An 18,271-nucleotide genomic window follows, 5' to 3' on the forward strand; every position below is an offset into this window, starting at 1 on the left:
GTTGGGGACAGTACTGCCAACTTGGTATGGGGAAACGGAAACCAGCATTTGAGTGTGAATTATCTCACTTCTGGGAGACAACTCTGTGAGATGGGAATTATTCCTAACTTTTTACAGGAATTTACAGTCAGCAATTTGCCCAGATTTCACAACCAGAAAGAGCAGAGCAAAGACCTCAAAACCCTCATCTGCCTCACTCATAGCCCACCCCACCCATCTCTGAGCAAAGCAGAGGTGCTCAGAGATGAAGCCTCAGTTTCCCCATCTGTACTAGTGACAGCACATCTCACCCAGGTGAGATGGGGGGATTAGTGTGACAATGCCACTGCACAGGGCTGGCACAGGGTAAGCGCTCAGTGCACAGCAGCTATTGCTTACTTTTTCCCCTAAGGCCCTGCTATAACCCTGCAAGGTAGAAGAGGCCCACAGCAGCTCCAACAGAAAATATCAGAAGATAACCCCCACTCCCAGTCTCACCCACACGGCCTCAGGACTGCACGCCCCAAAGGGCTCTGCTGTGCTGTTCAGTCAGTGCACACTAGTGCTGGAGCCTTCTACATGTTCTTGGAGACCATGCCTCCTCTCGGTTGCATCTCTGGCCCTCCTGGCATGGTCTGGGAATTGGGTAGAGGGCAGGCCCTGGGGGCAGATCTAGTTCAGAATTCACCTCCTCCAATTGGCTGCTGTCCTTAGGTCTCAGCTTCCCTGTCTTTCCTTCACAGGGTCATTGTTAAGACTTAATAGAGGTGGGGCAGTGTACAGTAGGTGCTCTGGAAGCGGGAGCTGGCTCGCACTCTGGAACCTCAGCCACAGTGACCTGCTCTCCACTCTCCCGCCTGGATCCTTCTTGGCTGGGGCAACAAACAGAACAATAACAGCAAACCTGCGCCCAGTGCTTCCCGGGGAGCCAGCACGCCCTGTCCTGTTGCCATCACCACTTACATGATCTCACTCAATCTTACATGCCCCCAGGCTCTCCCGGCCAACTGCCAACAGCATCAGACTGTGTGTCACCTTCCAGGCCTCCTCCCACAAAAATGCTGGCCTCCCAGACTCCAGAGCGTTTAGTTCACCCCATAAACTTTGCTAATGCTTACCACATGCTGCCTAGCTCGAGCATCCGCGCCCCACCCCCAGTCGCAAGCTCCCAGGACCTGCCTAGGAGACCCTCCCTCCTAGGGGACACTCCCCACTAGGACACCCTTCCCGCTAGGGGACCCTTACCCAGGGGACCCTTCCCCGAGACCCGCCCATCCTCCCGCGGGAAGCAGCCGGCGCTGTGGTCCCCTCAGGCCACACATGACCTTGGACGCCCTGCAAAGCCGGCGTGCACTCCTCTCTACAGGCAGCAGGTCTGCGCCCAGTAGAGCCTTTTGTTGCTAGGAAGTGAAAACCCGATGGAGAGTGTTTCTCGTTGGCAATAACGGTAACTTGGCGCGTAACCACCCGAGCACGGAGCCTACGGGTGGCAGCAGGGCGGGCTGGGGGCACCAGGAAGGACACGCCCACCTGCCCAGGCCCGCGTCCCGCCCGCCCGCCGGGCCGAGCCCGCCCCTCAGCCGCACGTGCGCCAGCCCACCTGCGCGCCGGCACCGCCCGGGCCCGGGGAAGCCGGCGCCGCCCCCGCCCGAGCCGCCCCTGGAGCGCGTGCCGAGACGGCGCCGGCCTGCAGTGCCCACCGCGCGTCCCTAGGGGGCGCAGCTGGCGCGGAAAGCCGCCGGAGCTGAGCGCGGGGCCCGGCGCGAATTTCCAGGCGGGCGGGCGCGGCGAGTTTGAAAACAGGCGAGGCGTGGAGGCGGGACGCGGGCGCCGCGAGCCGCCTCCCCTCGACCAATCAGCGGCGGCGGCGGGCGCGGGCGGGCGGCGCGTGCGGCCGGGCTGTGAATGGGGCGCGGCGGCGGCGGAGGGCGAGCGCCGGCGCGCGGGCGGGCGCACTTTCTCCTCAGCGCTGGGCGGGGGCGGCGGCGGCATCTCCTCAGCGCCCGCCGGACCCTTCGGAAGACGCGGCGCGGCCCGGGCGTTCCTGCCGCGGGGGCGCTGGGGGCGGCGTGACGGGCATCTCCCCCGCTGACAACTTCTCTTCCACCCGCGCCCCTCGGCGCCAGCTGCCCGGGCCCCACACCTGGCCGCCCCGCGGGCGCTCGGCTGAGAGGCCACCGCCCGCCTGTCCCGCCCGCGGGGCCCGAGGCCGGGGGCGGCGGCTCCTTGGCATGGCCCTGGGCGCCCGGCTGGCGGCCGGCGGCGGCGCAGCGGGCCCGGGGCGGCCGCGGGGTCTCTGCCCGGCCCCGAGCGGCGGCGGCGGCCCCGCGGAGCCCGCGCGGCGCCCGAGAGCCCCGGCGAGGACGCGGGCCGGCGCGGCGGGCGGCCGCTGACAAAGTTGAGCGCGGGCCGGCGGCGCGGATGGTGGGCGCTGCTGGCGCTCCAGCTGCACTTGCTCCGGGCGCTGGCGCAAGGTAGGAGCGGGCGCGGGGCGGCCGGCCGGTGGGGACGCTGCCGACCTCCTTCCTCCCTCCGCGGGCCGGGCGGTGGGGCCCCCGGGCGGGACTGCGGCCGCGGGTCGGAGGGGGCGAGGGGTTGCCGCGCTGCGCCTTCTCGTTCCTGCGCGCGCGGGGCCGCTCCGGATGCACCCCGGTTGCTTTTCATTCTGTGAAGCGAAGCCGTGCAACCCCAAACCTGCTAAGTTGGGCGCCGGCGCTCCTTGGAGCGTTGCAGTGATCGAGATGGGTGGGTGTGTAGCTGACTCCCGTTCGCATCAGCGCCAGGCTTCCCAGTACCAGGTGTCGGGCACCCGGCGCCGCCTGTTGCAGCCCTGTCCCCGGGGCCCGTCCTCCCCAGGCCCCGGAATCCCTCCGGCCCGCCGCCCGACCCCAGGTGGGTGCCAGACAGTGGAGAGACCAAAACTTTCGGCGCCCACAGCTTTTCCGCTCGGCTTTGTTTCCTGCCTCTTGAGAATACAGTGGAGGGTCTCTAAGTAGGTGCAGCCCATCTGGTGATTCCAAATGACCGCTTGAAAAGGGAGAGGGAAAATCTCATGAACCGAGCTTTCCCTCCTAAATCTGGATCCTTTAAAAAATCCTGGCGTGTACTCCAGGCTAGTGAGCATCCCTTTTCAGTGAAGTTTGCTTGTCTGAAAAGAAGAAAGATATGAGCAAACAACAACAACAACAAAATGCAGAAATGACTGTGTTAATATGTCCTTTTGGTGAGGTCTTGTGAGATGAGAGTAGCTGTGTTGCTGTTGGCAGTTTAGGCAGTTGGCGTTTGGGTTCCTTAGCTGTCTGGTGGAATACTACTAGCGCGGTAAGGAGCTGAGATGGACGCAGTGTGGGAGCACTCAATTTAAATTAGCGGTGCTCAGTGTCCAGGGAAGATGATTTATGTGTAGCAACATAGTATTTAAATGTAATAACGTTTTAAAGGTATGAACTCAAAACTCGTATCCGATAGTGTGGCAGCTAACTCATAATTCTTTTGTTAATGCTAACCTAAGGTTATCTGATTGTGGTCCTCCCCGCCCCCTCCCCCAGGCTTTCATAAATGCCTGCTTTCATGTTTTGCTACAGGAAAACAAATTGCCATATTTCTGGTTAATTTAACTCCTCCATTACTTGGAAAATTTTCATTTCACTTATTTTGCTTCTTTTTGCTTAATGACTGGCTTTGGTAGGAAAGCATTTATTAAGTCATTTTGTAAAAAGGCATCTGTAGATTGCCAGAGAAGCCAGGTTCAAATGAAGAAATTTAAATCACTTAGGGATGACCTTTAAAATAGAAATGGTGTTTATTATTAAGTTTTCCTTTTTTTTTTAAACAGTGACTTGCACTTTGCAGTAAGCTGTGTACATTTATACCTTTGAAGATTTGTGCACAAGTTCAAATGGTGGGAAAAAATCTGCTGGCTTTGTTTTGAAGTATATTACACGATTTCAAGTTTTTATCAGTTGCACTTTGAAGGCTGTATAACGTGTCACACTTTAACATAAAGTTGATGAAAATACATTAATTTTTTGAAAAAACATACTGAGACAGCAGTCAAACTTTGTTAGGGAGGAATATTTTATTCCTTCTCACCAGTAAAAACATTGGTACCTGTTTTACATTTATATGGTTTATAAAGTGTACGGATCTTTTAGTGTAAAATTTCAAATAGGTTGTCACAAATTTTGAGTTCATTGACAGGTTTCTGTTCTCTGTGAAATGTATAATATATCCATCATTTTTTATATCATATTGAAAATTCATACTACAGGGGAGATGTCACCATTTGACAAAAGCTCATGTATCTTGAAAATGAAAATTTTGGTGCTGCTATAGAGATTTCTGATGGGATGATGAGTTGGTCTTTTGAAGGGGGAATGTATTCTCTTGAATCTTATCAGATAAAATGTAACGTTCTAAATGGGATACTTACCACTAAGTTGGAACTAGTCATAAGTACTGTATTACTATGTAGCTAGGTGAAGCAATTCCTAATTTCTCTTTATGTGTTTTCTTCTAGTGGTGTTTCATGTGATTAGGCTTGGTTATGATATCTTGGGAGAAAATAAGTATAATATTGACCAGTAAAAGTTACATGTAGTTACATAGTCTAAGTCAAGAGCAGAGTACATAATTGACCATTATGTGAAACACCAGGTTTAGTTCTTCCAAATGTAACTTTAATAGTCCTGGGGTTTCTTCTTTCTACATGGTAATGAGAATTTCTGAGGTATATACTCTGCTTATTGGTGTGCATTTGTTTGTGACTTTTCTAGATTCCTAAAGAGCCAAGTTTTTAATTCTGAAAGGCAGGTGGCAATGCATGCTTTCTTTATGTTGTCCACCAACGAGCCGGACCTGAGTGTTTTAGAAGGATGCCTTCTGAGGCGAAGGATGTCAGGGTCACAAGTATAGTGTGTGTGAAGTCTGTGGTGCCCTAGCTTTACTGCTGGACCTTCGACAGGCTTATTGATTCTCATCACGTTCAGTACAGCCTCTTGTTAGGCGGAGAGGGGTACGAATGCTCTTCTCAGTTACTGCTTTGGGGTTTTTCATGGTTCTCAGTTTCTCCTTTGGAGTTATTTCCAGTCACTTAGAATGATGGTTCTCGAACTTTGTGTATCAGCATCACCTGGGGAATTTGGTAAACCTGTAGAGGGCCAGCTCCTTTTGTTCAGTGAGCCACAGCTTGCTTTCCAGGTGATCCTGATACACACCAGAGTTTGAGAATCACTAACTTAGAGTGCCTTATGTTTTTCCTCATTCTCCCCCCTGCTGACTTCCTGGAACCGTGTCTCTCAAACTTATTAGAGTCACTGGGGAGCATTAAACAATACTAAGGCCTGGATCTCATTCCCGGAATTTGTTTTAATTGACTTGAGGTTTGACCTGGTCAAAGGGAGGTTTAGAAACTCCCCAAGTTTTTAGTCAGTTGTTCTGTTTATTCCTACTGACACTGTCGAGCTCCTACTTTGTGCTGGTCTGGGGTATGCATCAGCATCACCAGTGACATTTTATTTATTTTATTTTATTTTTTTGTGAGGAAGATCAGCCCTGAGCTAACATCCATGCCTCCTCTTTTTGCTGAGGCAGACTGGCCCTGGGCTAACATCTGTGCCTATCTTCCTCCACTTTATATGGGACGCCGCCACAGCATGGCCTGACAAGCAGTGCCTCGGTGCGCGCCCAGGATCCGAACCCGGGCCACCAGCAGCGGAGCACGCGCACTTAACCGCTACACCACGGGGCCGGCCCCACCAGTGACATTTTAAAACACAGTCATCTGGGCTCCACCTCCCACCTGGAGGGTCTCTGGAGTGTGAATTTGTGCATTTAAGAAAGGTGATTCTTGTATCTTTGTGTTAATGGTTTTATCCTTGTGTTGGTCAATCCTGTAGTCTCGCCCATCTCTGTCATCTTTAGCCTGACTCCCTGTGGTCTGGATTCCTACCTAGACCTCTGCCTGGATTATTTTTATCAGGCAAATTCCCTGATAAGGGATAGTCTACTCATTAGGCTTCTCTGCTAGTGGTTTGCTGGAGAAATCACAACACTGTTAATTGGGTTCACTACAAATTGAGCTTCCTTTTAGACCCTTGTGGCTTCCCATTACCCCAGAAGTGCTTTGTTTCCCCCTTTCCTCTTACCCCTGGACCCCCTTCCCCTCAACTTTGTAATTTGAGTTTCAACTGGAACTTAACTTTCAGACTCCCTGCCCCCTTAAAGTCTTCATAGACAGTGCTACACTTAGTAAGTGTTCAGATAGTTACTGATTAAATTTGATTAGACCACAGCCTGTTTAGCAGATGGCAACTGGCCACTTGGTTGGTAACTGTCTTGTAAATCCAATAATAAGCAGTTATCACCATCTATGCAGTCTAATATCTAGCCACCTGGAGCTAACCTTTGTTGATCCCTTTTGTGTGCCAAGCACTAGGTGCTTTACAGGTGGGCTCATGTACTCTTGACAACAACCCCTGAGAGGTGGGTAGCATTTTTTACTCATTTTACCTGTGAGGAAACTGAGGCACTGAGATGTGAACTGATTTGCCTAAGGCCCCAGGACTGATAGTGATAGAGCCAGAATGGAAAGCAGGCTGCCTGATCCACGGTCTCCGTTCGTAACCAGTGGCTAGAGGGTCTCCCATGTGGTCTGTAGCTTTGTGTGGGGAGGGAGAGCAATCTGATCAATACCAAAGGGAAGATGGCGGTGGATGTTTTCTAAATGCTGTATTGAGTTACGTGACCTCAAGTTTCAAGTTACCTTATTTACTGTTATGATTGTAAAACAATAAAAATTACATTAAACAATTTGGAAAATAGAGAAAAGGAGTGCACACAACCCCCCTGCATATACCTAACCCTCTCCCATGATAAAATGACTGTTTCCATTTTGGTGTTTTTCTTTCCAAAGAAATTTTTTTTCGTAATGTAGCTCTCAAATTCCAACTGAGAATGGGTGTGGCAGTCTGTTGGCAGATTCAAATACCCCAGAATTGACCCCTGGGAGTGTACCAACCATTTCTTTGAGAAACACTTGGAAAATTCTTTTATCTGCACTCAAATACATGCATTTAAGTCCTTTGAATGAAAATAAAGTGATAGGATTTGTAAGGGACAGATCTTTTATTTGTTAGTTTGCTTTAGCATATGTTTTATCTAACCACAGTTAAGTTTATCTACATACTGGGATTGTACCTAGCCAGGAAGTTTGCTGTGCTGCCCTTAAATATTGGAGTAAAATAAGGACACTGACAAGAGGGTAATTAAGTGGAATCAAATATGATGTAGTTAAGTTCTACTTACCAGTTGCCTGTATGTTATTTCCATCCTAACAGTCCTTGCTTGTTTTTGTTGTGATTTGGGACCTTCCTTGAGGTGTCCCTGAGATCAGATACTGGTAATGTTGGTTGACATTAATGGTGTTCCATTAGAGAATGGAACACACACCCAGAGTGAAAAGGCAGAAATTAGATTTTGACTAGGTCATGGCTTAAATTTTTTTTAAGAAGTAAGAAAAGCAGTAGTTGTAAGAGTAGACCCGTTAAGTAGAAATCCCTGAAAGTTGAGTAAAGCTGAGGGTGGGGAATGAAAATCAGGTTAGAAGACATACTATAAAGAGGAGTTAAAGTAGAATTATCTTTAAAAAAATAATAAACTTACATCAACACTTTTACTTTTTTATCTGGGTAAACACTTCTAGTAAGTGATGATATGTTTCTACCTAATGTAACTGAGCATTTTAATTCGTATAGTCTCTTTTATTCTGATTAATTTGACTTCACCATTTCTATGAGACATTTGCTTAAACAAATTTCCCCCTAAATTTGTAAATGTCTTGTAATAAAAAGGAAATTATAAACATTTTTACCTATGATCCTGAGGGAGAATATATTTTGTCAACTGGGACTGCGAATATGGCGCCTCCCATCATCCTTTTGTAATAGCAGATAGAAATTAGTCTTAAGTTTTTCAATGAAACCCTGAAAAGTGCAAGTCGGTCGTAGTTTGACAGATACCTATCTGCCAGTTATGGATCCCATACCTGAGACCTATTCTGGAGAAATATATTGTTATTAGTCTTACAGCTTCATTATATTGACACTACTTTTACTGTACTCGAATACAAAAATTAAAAATGATGTTATGGGAGCACTGCTTTAGGAAACACTTCTTATTTATATATTTGCTATTCTAGTATTTAGGTGGTCTGAACTCCTGACAGGCAGCTCGAAAGCCAGAGACTCATTGCCTTAGCCTGAGCTCAGTCCCCCTGCCCTCAGGGTCTCCTGTGGATATTATGGGAAAGAGAGAATATTTTTATAAAGCTTTCCTAGAAACAGGGATGTGGTGAATGGAAAAGGCTTGGACTAAGGGTCAGTAGACCTTGTTTTTATTTCATTCTGTAACTAACTTGCAATATGAGCAAGTCGGTTAGCTTCTCTGAATCTATTTTCTCACCTGTAAAAATTGAGGGTTAGACTAGATCTTCAAAATTATTCTGCTCTGATTCTCTGATCATCGGTGTGTTGTCATATTCTTTCTGCCCTTCACCAGGCTCTGTAAGTATGTCTCCTGTCTGGGGATTCTATAACTCCATATGTCTTAGCTCTTAGAACCTAATTCTCTTCATTTTACTTTTGCCAGTGTATTTACAATGTTGAAGACAACTAAGATGCAATATAATATTCCTCCTTAGGTGCTGCCGTCTAACACATGATGTATTTACTCTAACCTGAACATGGTTCACGCTCAAAATTTTAGGTTCTGTAAAATGAATTAGTGCCATAATTTATCAGTGTAAGCCTGAAGTTTGGAAAAATAAATTTCCTTACAATGTGAGATATTCTTATTTATTTAAATGGCTAGAAGAAGAAAGGGCAAGACTAATTGACATCTACTGGAGATAATTAATGCAGTGAGAAATTAAAAAAGATGAAATAGTGGTGGATATGAGAATGTTTATATTTGCTGGACAGTGACCATCAGTAATTAAAGAGATTAGTAGATGTGTCTATTATGTTTCTGTGCTCAACCTAATGTTATGTTGGTTAATTGTCTTCATTAGGGACATCTGGTAAATCAGAAGGCCCTCAAAATTAACACAAGAATTATTTTTCACTTTAACAGGCTTATCTGGTACTCTGACATACAGACAATGTCTAGTGAAGATAACATAGCTGTCAATTAAATAATCCAATTTTTTTGACAGCAGATATATCAGTCAAATCTATTAAGTTACTGATGTTTGGAGATTAGCTTGTTGAACATGGGCTAAGACAATAGTTTCTGCAGTGTTTTTGGCTTTGCTATTTTCATGTTTTTTTTAAACTGACGAGGCCAGCCTTTGGAGATATAGGCTTGGGAGAATAGGCTAGACTCCTGGGCCCATATTATTACATAGACAAAATTAGCCTTTGGTGAATGTTTTGTTGCCTTTTCTCACTTTCAGAACTCGCCTCTCTATTCTAAACATGATTCCTTATCATGACAGGTTTAGAAGCTCTTAAATATATAAGCTTGATTTTACAAAGGTGAATGATCTTTCCAAGAAAAAAAATACAGGGAGGTAACCAAAGACTGACTATGGTGACTCAAAGAGGAGTATGGCTACTTGGGGAGTGCCAGTAGTTGCCTTTGTTAAGAATAATTGGTGGTGGGAATTATAGCAACCTAAGCAGGCTGGTTAGGAGAAATTTAGATTTGGGGTAAGGAGGGATTTTATAACTTATATCGCATAGGTATAACCTGTTATCCTTGGTTAAAGATGATCATCTCCAGAGATGGTAGTGTCTGTGGGTTCTTCTCTTTGGTGTGATCCCTAATTTATTTTGTGTTCATGGTTTTCTCATGAAAGAAGGCCTATTTTCAAAGTGAAGTTCAGTTCTATCTTGACTTCTCCCTAGGTGTTAGATGTGATACAAAAAGAATGGGAGATTGGTTTTTGTGGACCGAGCCTGTCTATACAATGGGTGTTAGTGTTGATTTAATACATGAACCACCAGATGGCAACATAAAAAGTGTTTATATATGATATAATCTGTAGTTTCCACAGCTGATTATTTTTTTCCTTTCATGGTGCACTACTTTCAGTATACTTATGTAATATATAAAGTTCTTGGCTATAAGTGAGTTTATAGTACCTGACAATGCAAATCACAACCGGAAAATAGAATAGTGGTAAAGTGTTACTAGAAAAAGACATTTTATATGAACGCATGTCTAAGCTGTTCCCAGAGGGAGTGGGTTTCCAAGGCTGCAACTTTATGATTTATATTATTGTATAGTCATGCTTTTACTTCTAACTTTTTAATTCAGCATTTAGCTCTACAGTAAGCTGTGATGATTTGCAGAACATAAAAGAAAACATGGCTTTTACCCTACAACATTTTATGTAACACCTTAAAACGAGAGGAGATACATGAGTTTACAAACGTTGAACATATATATATATATATGTATTTCTGGCCATGGGTATTTTTACTTTGTGTAGAATTTGTTTTATTTTTGCCCTTTAGGCATGTCCCCTTTTTCTAAGTGTTTTCTTGGCTCTTCTGAGGTTTTTTTTTTTTCCCCTTAGCTAAGACTCTTGATTGCATGCTAGAAACTCAATCTGAACTACTTTTAAGAAAAAAAGGATTTTATTGGAGGCATCCTGGGGTATCACAGTGTAACAAGAAGAATACCTTGAAACTTGGCAAATTTAGGATTCACCTCCACCACAGGAATAACTAGAGCCAAGTGTTCGAAACCTCTCAGGTACTGCCCTCATCTCAGTTTGCTTCTGTCCTGTGCTGGTGTCATTCTTGACTCACTGAAAATTGGCTTTCTCTTTGTGGCTGAAACCCAGCTGTCACCAGTCTTTACATTCCTATTGCTTCAGGCCCTGAAATAAAGATCAACTTAAAGCTTTGGTCCTGAGTCTAAAATCTGTGAAATGATCAGATTTGTATTTTAAAAGCATAGTCTTGAGGAAAAAACATCGTGGTTGCAAAATTGAGAATGGGTTGTGAGAAACCAGAATGAATGACGGTGGACAAGTTAGGCTGTATCAGCAGTTGAGGTGAGATAATGTAGTAGCTTAGGTCAGAGTGATAGTGTTGGAGATGCACTGTGCATGGATGGGGTGGATGGAGTAGAGAGATTTAGGAGGCAAAAAAGTGGACAGGCTTTGGTAATAGGTTGGGTATGGAGGGTGAGAATATGTCAAGGGTGTTGTCCAGGTTTTTGGCTAACATGACTAGTTGATGAGGGCAGTCATTCCTTGATGTTAGGCTACCTCAGTTTGGGCAGTACGATCATGATTTTGGTTTTGAATGTATTAATGTGAGGTACCTTTGAGGCATCCAAGCAGAGCTGTTAAGAAGGTGTTAGGATAGATGAGTTTTGCAATGAGAGGAGAAGTCTGGGATTTTGATATAAATATTTGTGGAGACAGTATAGCATATTGTTTAAGAGGATGGGCTTGGCATAAAATAAAACTGACTCAGCAACTTGCTAGCTGTGCTTTCTTGGGTTGGCTATTTAATCTTTAAGCATTATTTCTCATCCCTGAAGTAGGTATAATAATTGCACCTACTTCATATAGTTATTGTAGGGATTAATTGATATGATCATAGGTAAGATGTTTAGCACCTTATCAAGTCAATAGCATGCATCCAGTAAGTGTTAGGTGGTGGTATTTACACTTTCATGGACAGGAATCATGCCTTATTTATCTTTTCTCAAAGTAATTGGTATTAATGAACCACTGTAGGACAGAGTGGGGAGTATGAACAGTTGACATGACTAGAGTATAGTAATGTTAATCTGGCTCTGACTTACTGGATAAATTGAAGGAGGAAGAAATTGGAGCGAATTAGAGAATGGTTGTGATAATATAGGAATAAGTATTTAAACTGGGGTGATACTCAGGTGGAAAAAATTGGAGTGGTCAGTGTTGCTGCAGAAAGGTGAATAAGATGAGGATCAAGAAAAGGCTACTGGATTTGTTGGTTAGGTGGGAAATGTTGATCTTTTTGAGTACAATTTCACTAGTGTTGTAGGAGTATAAAGCAGATTGATGTTGATTACTGAATGGGAGTTAGAAAATGGAGCCACCAGGTATGTTCTCATACTGTTGAAATTCTCAGGAAGAGAACCGTGAAGGCATTTGAAGCGTGTAGTGACAAAGTGATCTTAAAATGCCTTGGGAATATTTATTTTTTCCAATTTGAAAACTGTTCTTTAGGCTGAAAAAAAATGGGGGCTGTTGTCATCTGGCAAAACGGTAAGTAATCATCACAATTCTCTGAAGTGATCATTTCACAGTTTCATATTTTGTGACTAATGGAGGCTTCTAGCAACATTGCAGCAGGGCGGGGGTGGAAGTCCTCTCTATCAGCTCTGGCAGCAAACACACAGAAAGGGTGGACAAAATTTAACAGGGACAAACAGAAGCATTCCTAGCTTGATAGACCAGGAAATCCCAGGAGCCAGAGTTGAAAAGAGATCTCAAAGCCAGGGCATAATCGGGATCTCAAAGCCTGAGGTGCCTTCAGATCTGCATGTAGCCCTCAAGGGTTTAGTCCTGAGGGTCTCATAAAGGAACAGGAGACATGGCCGTAGGTCTGCATAAAGAAGGAAGGTGGGTTCAGGTCTCCTGCATAAAACCTTGAGGAGTGTCCCATCTGTGAAAAGACTAGAAAAACCTTCCCCATTAGTGTGAGGAAGTGCAGAGAAATGTGCTGTCTTTCTGGGGTTTTGCATAATTAGAAATAAAAAATAAATAGAAAGAATCATCTAAACCTGAAGGCTGTACTTCACATTGGGGATGGGTTAAAATTTAACATTTCTTACAGTGCAACTAACCCTCAAGCTGAGAAATTAGCACAAAAATCTGGGCCAGAACTATAGAAACCAGTGGAGCTCTCAGAAGTAAATGTGAAACTGTCCTGCAGAGCAAATGAAAAACTTAGGATTCTTGTAGAAGAAATGACTCATGCTAAAGATGAACTTGCAATAAAAAATTGCCACCCAAGGAAATGAATCACTATGAAGAAGAGTCAGCAGATGTTGTAAATAGGAGAATTGGTAGTCCAGGAGGTGCTCCTGGGACATAGGACAGAGATAACTTGGTTAAAATTATTAGAGATAAAGGAGTAAGACTAGAATGAAAGAACATCACAGATTAGAAAAAGAACACACAGATTTGGAAAAGAACCAAATAGAACTTATAGAAATAAAATTATGGTCATTAAATAAAGGTAACCTCAATGGCCAGGTTAAACAGGTGAGTAGATACAATTGAAGAGAAAACTATTGATCTTTAAGGAGATCTGAGAAAATTGCTTGGAATATAGTATTGTGATATAAAGAGGTGTAAAATATGAGTGGTTAAAACTCATGAGCTTTAGTATGAGAAAGTCCAATATTACCTTCTGTGAGCTTCCAGAAAGAGAAATAGAGTGGGAGAGGCACTATCCAAAGATAGAATGGCTGAGAATTTTCCGTAGTAAATGCAAGGCCTGAGTTCTTAGGTCCAAGAAGCACAGTGAACCCTAAGCAGGGTAAATAAAAATAAATTCATACCTAGACACATTGTAGTGAAACACTAGAAAGAAGACAAAAGCAACTTAAGGAAAGTCACTGTCTAGACTGGCAGGCAAAATTTATTCACAGCAGATGACTGAATAACATCTTCCAAGTGCTGGGGAGATTGGTGGGAATCAACCACCAACCTGGAATTCTGTATCCATAAGAAGTAATATTCAAGAGTAAGAGTGAAATAAAGGCTTTGCAGATAAAGACCAAGTTGATCACTAATAGACGTTTGCTGAAGGAGCTACTAAAAGGTGTACCTCAAGAAGAAAGAAATTGAAACCAGAAGGAAGGAGTGAAATGCAAATAGCAAAGTGCTAAGTGATAGGAAGCAATGTGTCCCTCAAAGTCTTTCTCCCCCCGCCCCCTTCTCTCTCTCCATATATATATGCCTTGTGGTTTGAGAAGAGTGAGCATTAGCAGTTTCTATTAATATTGTAGAGTGGACAGATTAAGAGTGAGGGAGCAGAGTTCATTCATTTATTCAGTGCTCACTGAAAGCTTTCAGTGAGCATGGCACTGTATAGGGCAATAAAGGTACAGTAATAAATAAAACACAGTTCCTTCCCTTATGGAGCTTATTGGGACAGACACAGTGACAAATATAATGCAGTATAATTGGTCCTTAAGGGCCCTTGAAGCCATACAGATGGTTCAGAACCTAGGAGATCAGCTTAAACAGGATCATAGCAGGGATACAAGTAGGCAGGCCATGTTCGAGTCTGGGGATTCAGATTAGCCCTTGGGAACACGAAGATGAAGGATTCAGATAGAAAGAAACTGAGCAACAGGAGTGAGGAATTCAATGTCTAGAGGATAACAGGATTCTTGTCAGATAGAAGGACCACAACATCAAGACCTTTGTGTTTAGCCAACACGTTCCAAATGACCTCCTTTACATTCCAAGTTGGGGTCTTAGCTGTGGAAAAATAGCACTTGGATCTTAGCTATCAGAGAGCTAGATTAAACGCACAAGGATAAACTACTTTTAACAACATTGAAGGAAAACGAACATATGGAGGAACATGGTTAAGATATGAAGAAGCTCAATGGATGAGAATTAATGGCAGATGAGAATGTAGACATTTGCAGTTTTGTGGCAACTTGATATGATTGGCCTGTTGTTTTTAACCAACAACTCCTAGACTTTGAAAATTACTTAAATCTAGTATCATGGAATATTATAGTTAGAAAGACAAAGGTCGTCAGCATACTTTGCTGTTCTCGGTGGAATCAAAGGTATGAAACATTAAGTTGTGGTATGCTTCTGTGTAGAGGGATAGTTGTAGCAATTTAAAATTTATAATTTAGCATTTTATTAGCTGAAAATACATATTAGGTTTTTTTTTTAAACCACAATTTCTTCAAAAGTTGCTCTTTCTTCTATAAACTGAATTTCATCATAGATACTATTGACAATAAAAATATATATTTTTTTGTGAGGAAGGTCAGCCGTGAGCTAACATCCATGCCAATCCTGCTCTTTTTGCTGAGGAAGACCGGCTCTGGGCTAACATCTGTGCCCATCTTCCCCCACTTTATATGGGACACCACCACTGCATGGCCTGACAAGTGGTGCATTGGTGCGCACCTGGGATCCGAACCCAGGCTGCCAGCAGTGGAGTGTGTGCACTTAACTGCTATGCCACGCGGTGGCCCCCCTAAAAATATTTTTTAAAAACAAACAGCCAAACCTCATTTGCCCTGTGACTTCTCCCTAATCAACTGGTGAGAAACACTGAGTCCTAACCTGCTCTGACTCCTATTTTAGGGAACAAGTTGGGTTGGTTGAAGTCCTCTGTCCCTATGTGTATTAGTCAACAGCAGACAACCCTGACCAAAATGATGAGAATCTGAATTTTTCTGGCATCATTTCTAGTGGCTGATGTAGCACATGAGAAAACTACTGTACTACGTTGGTATTAAAAAGGATGTAAAGTTAATCTAATTGACATGGAAGGATGTTCAGAATATATTAGGTAAAAAATGAGGTTGTAGCATGCTTTGTACAGTGTAATAGCTTGTCTTTATTGCGTGCTTCTCATACATTGGGCGCTGTGCTAAGGCCTTTCTATGCAGTATCTTATATCCTCGTGACAGCCCTATCTCATAGATGAGGAAATTGAGATACAGAGAGGTTAAGGTCACCCACTTAAGTGGTGGAACTGGGCTTTGAATGCAGTGCTGGCCGACTCCGGGGCACCTGTTCTTAGTCCTTTCTCTGTGCTGCCTTCTGTATTAGACATGAGCACATGTCTAATAGTTTTGCTGACATAGGGTCGTTCATACATATAGATAAATAGAAAAGAGTCTGGAAGGCAACACACCAACATATTGATAGCAGCTGTCTCTTGGTGAGTAGAAATATGGATGTTTTATTTTCTTTTACTTTTCTCTATTTTCAGATTTTCTAGAATGGGCTTATTGCTTTTGAAATAAGAAATAATATAAAATCTTATAGAAAAGTATATATTAAAAAAAGTAATGGGGATATAATATTAAGTCAGAAATGGATAATATATTACTCAATTTTATAATATATGCAGCAAGTATGATTGAAGGAATAGACCAGCCTGCTAAAGTGCTTATCTCTGTGTTATGGGAAAATTTTCCTTTTATGGAAAATTTTTCTTTTTTTTCTGAATGTTCTAAGTTTAAAATAATAAGCATTTATAACTTTTTAAAAATTATGAAAGCAATTATTATTTACCATAATGTGGTATTAGTGGATTTTAGGAGGAATATGGTATTGAAGTAGTTCAGTGGTTCAGACTGAGGTTGCATTAATGGGGACCTGCGAGTTTGGCGTTTTTTCTATTTGAGGGAACTTAAATTATTGTTTTGGGCCTTATTTTGTTCATCTGTTTGAAAAAGGCATGCAGTATCTTAAATTACAGGCTCATTGTAAGAACAAAAACTCCTTTGAAAGATGGATTGATAAACATTTGTACCATCGATTTCTGGTTAATGCTGTTTAATCTTTGTTTTATGTTTCTGGTGTCAAATTCCCCCACTACTAACTCTGATATCAAATCAATTCAATGAATTCAAGTTTTTTATGGTATTACCTACAAAAAATTTGAAGCATGTAGTTGTAAATGAAAACTAGGAGTGATTTGAATTTTAAATACGTTTTACATTGAAGGTGAGAAGGGCTATCCTCTACTCACTCCGGGTCCTTTCTGACTGGGCTACAAATTAAATTGACATGAGAGCGAATAGCAGGAGAAAATCAAAGTTTAATAACATGTATACATGGGAGAAACCAGGGAAACAGAGTTTCTTGACAAATGGCAGAGGTTTTCACCTTAAATAGCATATTCAGATAGACAAAGGAGGATGTTGGAGGTGGGGGAGTCAGCTATGCGAGATGACCGAGATGACCGGAAAGCACAGCAATCAAGAGTATGCAGATTTAAGTCTTCTCCTTCAGTACTCATAAGAGTTTCTAGAGATAAGGTCATCTCCCCCCCCTTCCCAGTACAGAGAGGGAGATACCTTTACAAATGGAGATTTCCCTTACAAATGGAAATGTTTGACAAACAGAACTTTGATAAGAATGGGTGTAGCATGGATAGACCCTCCCAGTCTATCCATACCTAGAGTTAAATTCATTTAGGCATTTAGTGGGGGAGGTCAAATGTCCATCAGAGAAAGTAAGGTAAAGAGACATATTTTGAGGTGGCCAATTTTGATCTCCCATAATGTAAATTGTGTGAATTTATCAATAAATTTATATTAACTATAATATAAATGTAAATTAGAGAGTTATGTACAAATACCGTAGTGTAGTAGGCAGTAATTGGGGTGACACCTGGCTTACAAAAATGTACCATTTTTCTGAGTATGGCCCTGGTACATAGCAGGGGCCCCCAGTGGTCATTTCTCTGCTGTGTCATCTATTGACTTGTTTTCATACCTCTACAAATCCCTGCAGCCTCAGAGCTTCTCTGGTTCTTGCTCATCCTGAAGTTCAGACATTCAGCTTTTCTTCAAGTCTGTCTGTTTAGTACAGTCATGCACCACACAATGACATTTTTTCAGTCAGAAGTGGACTGCATATGTGACGGTAGTCCTGTAAGATTAGTACCATATAGCCTAGCCATGTAGGAGGCTATACCATCTAGGTTTGTGTGAGTGTTGTAGAGGAGGAAGAAGTTTCCCTCTGCCCTTCTAAGTTTTTCTCACTGGTTTAAGAATTAAATTGATGTGAGACAGATAAACAGAAAAACAAAAGTTTAACAACATGTATACATGGGAGAAACCCAGGAAAACCAAGTAACTTGGTAAAATTGCCAAAAACCTCACCTTAAATACCATCCTCAGCTAAAGACAAAAGAAGATGTTGGGTGTGGGGAGAGTTGGGGACTTCAAAGGGAAGGACGGCAATTCACAGGTAGGTGAAAAGGAGCAAACATTTGCGAAACAAGTGTTTGGCCGCACAGAAACAGAAGAACACAGAGGGGAGCCCAACCATCAGGCTTTTCTAGGTTCCTTCCTATCTACCACCTAGTTCATGTTATGCTAAGGTGATAGCTCACTCCCTGAGACAGGTTTTTTAATCTGAATTCTTTTAGGCAGTTAAGGGGGGGGTAATAAAAACTTTCTGAGTGTTCTAATCAACCTAAAATAATCCTCATGTTAAAGAGACACATTTTGGGGTGGCAGATTTTGTTCCCCTTCAGTATGTTCTATGATGTTCTCAGAACAAAAT

General features: G+C 43.2%; 1 protein-coding gene across 1 annotated transcript in view; it reads left to right on the forward strand.

The window, feature by feature from the left end:
- The first annotated feature begins 2,156 nt into the window (after positions 1-2,156).
- SDK1 (sidekick cell adhesion molecule 1) overlaps positions 2,157-18,271 on the forward strand; it is a 917,991-nt gene continuing 901,876 nt past the window's right edge. The window contains exon 1 of the mRNA XM_087417496.1: positions 2,157-2,453. The gene's annotated coding sequence lies outside the window, so the exon portion shown is untranslated. The remainder of the gene's footprint in view (positions 2,454-18,271) is intronic.

This window comes from Ceratotherium simum, chromosome 26 (genome assembly GCF_057802395.1).
Source record: "Ceratotherium simum simum isolate JZ-2026a chromosome 26, ASM5780239v1, whole genome shotgun sequence".
NCBI lineage: Eukaryota > Metazoa > Chordata > Mammalia > Perissodactyla > Rhinocerotidae > Ceratotherium > Ceratotherium simum.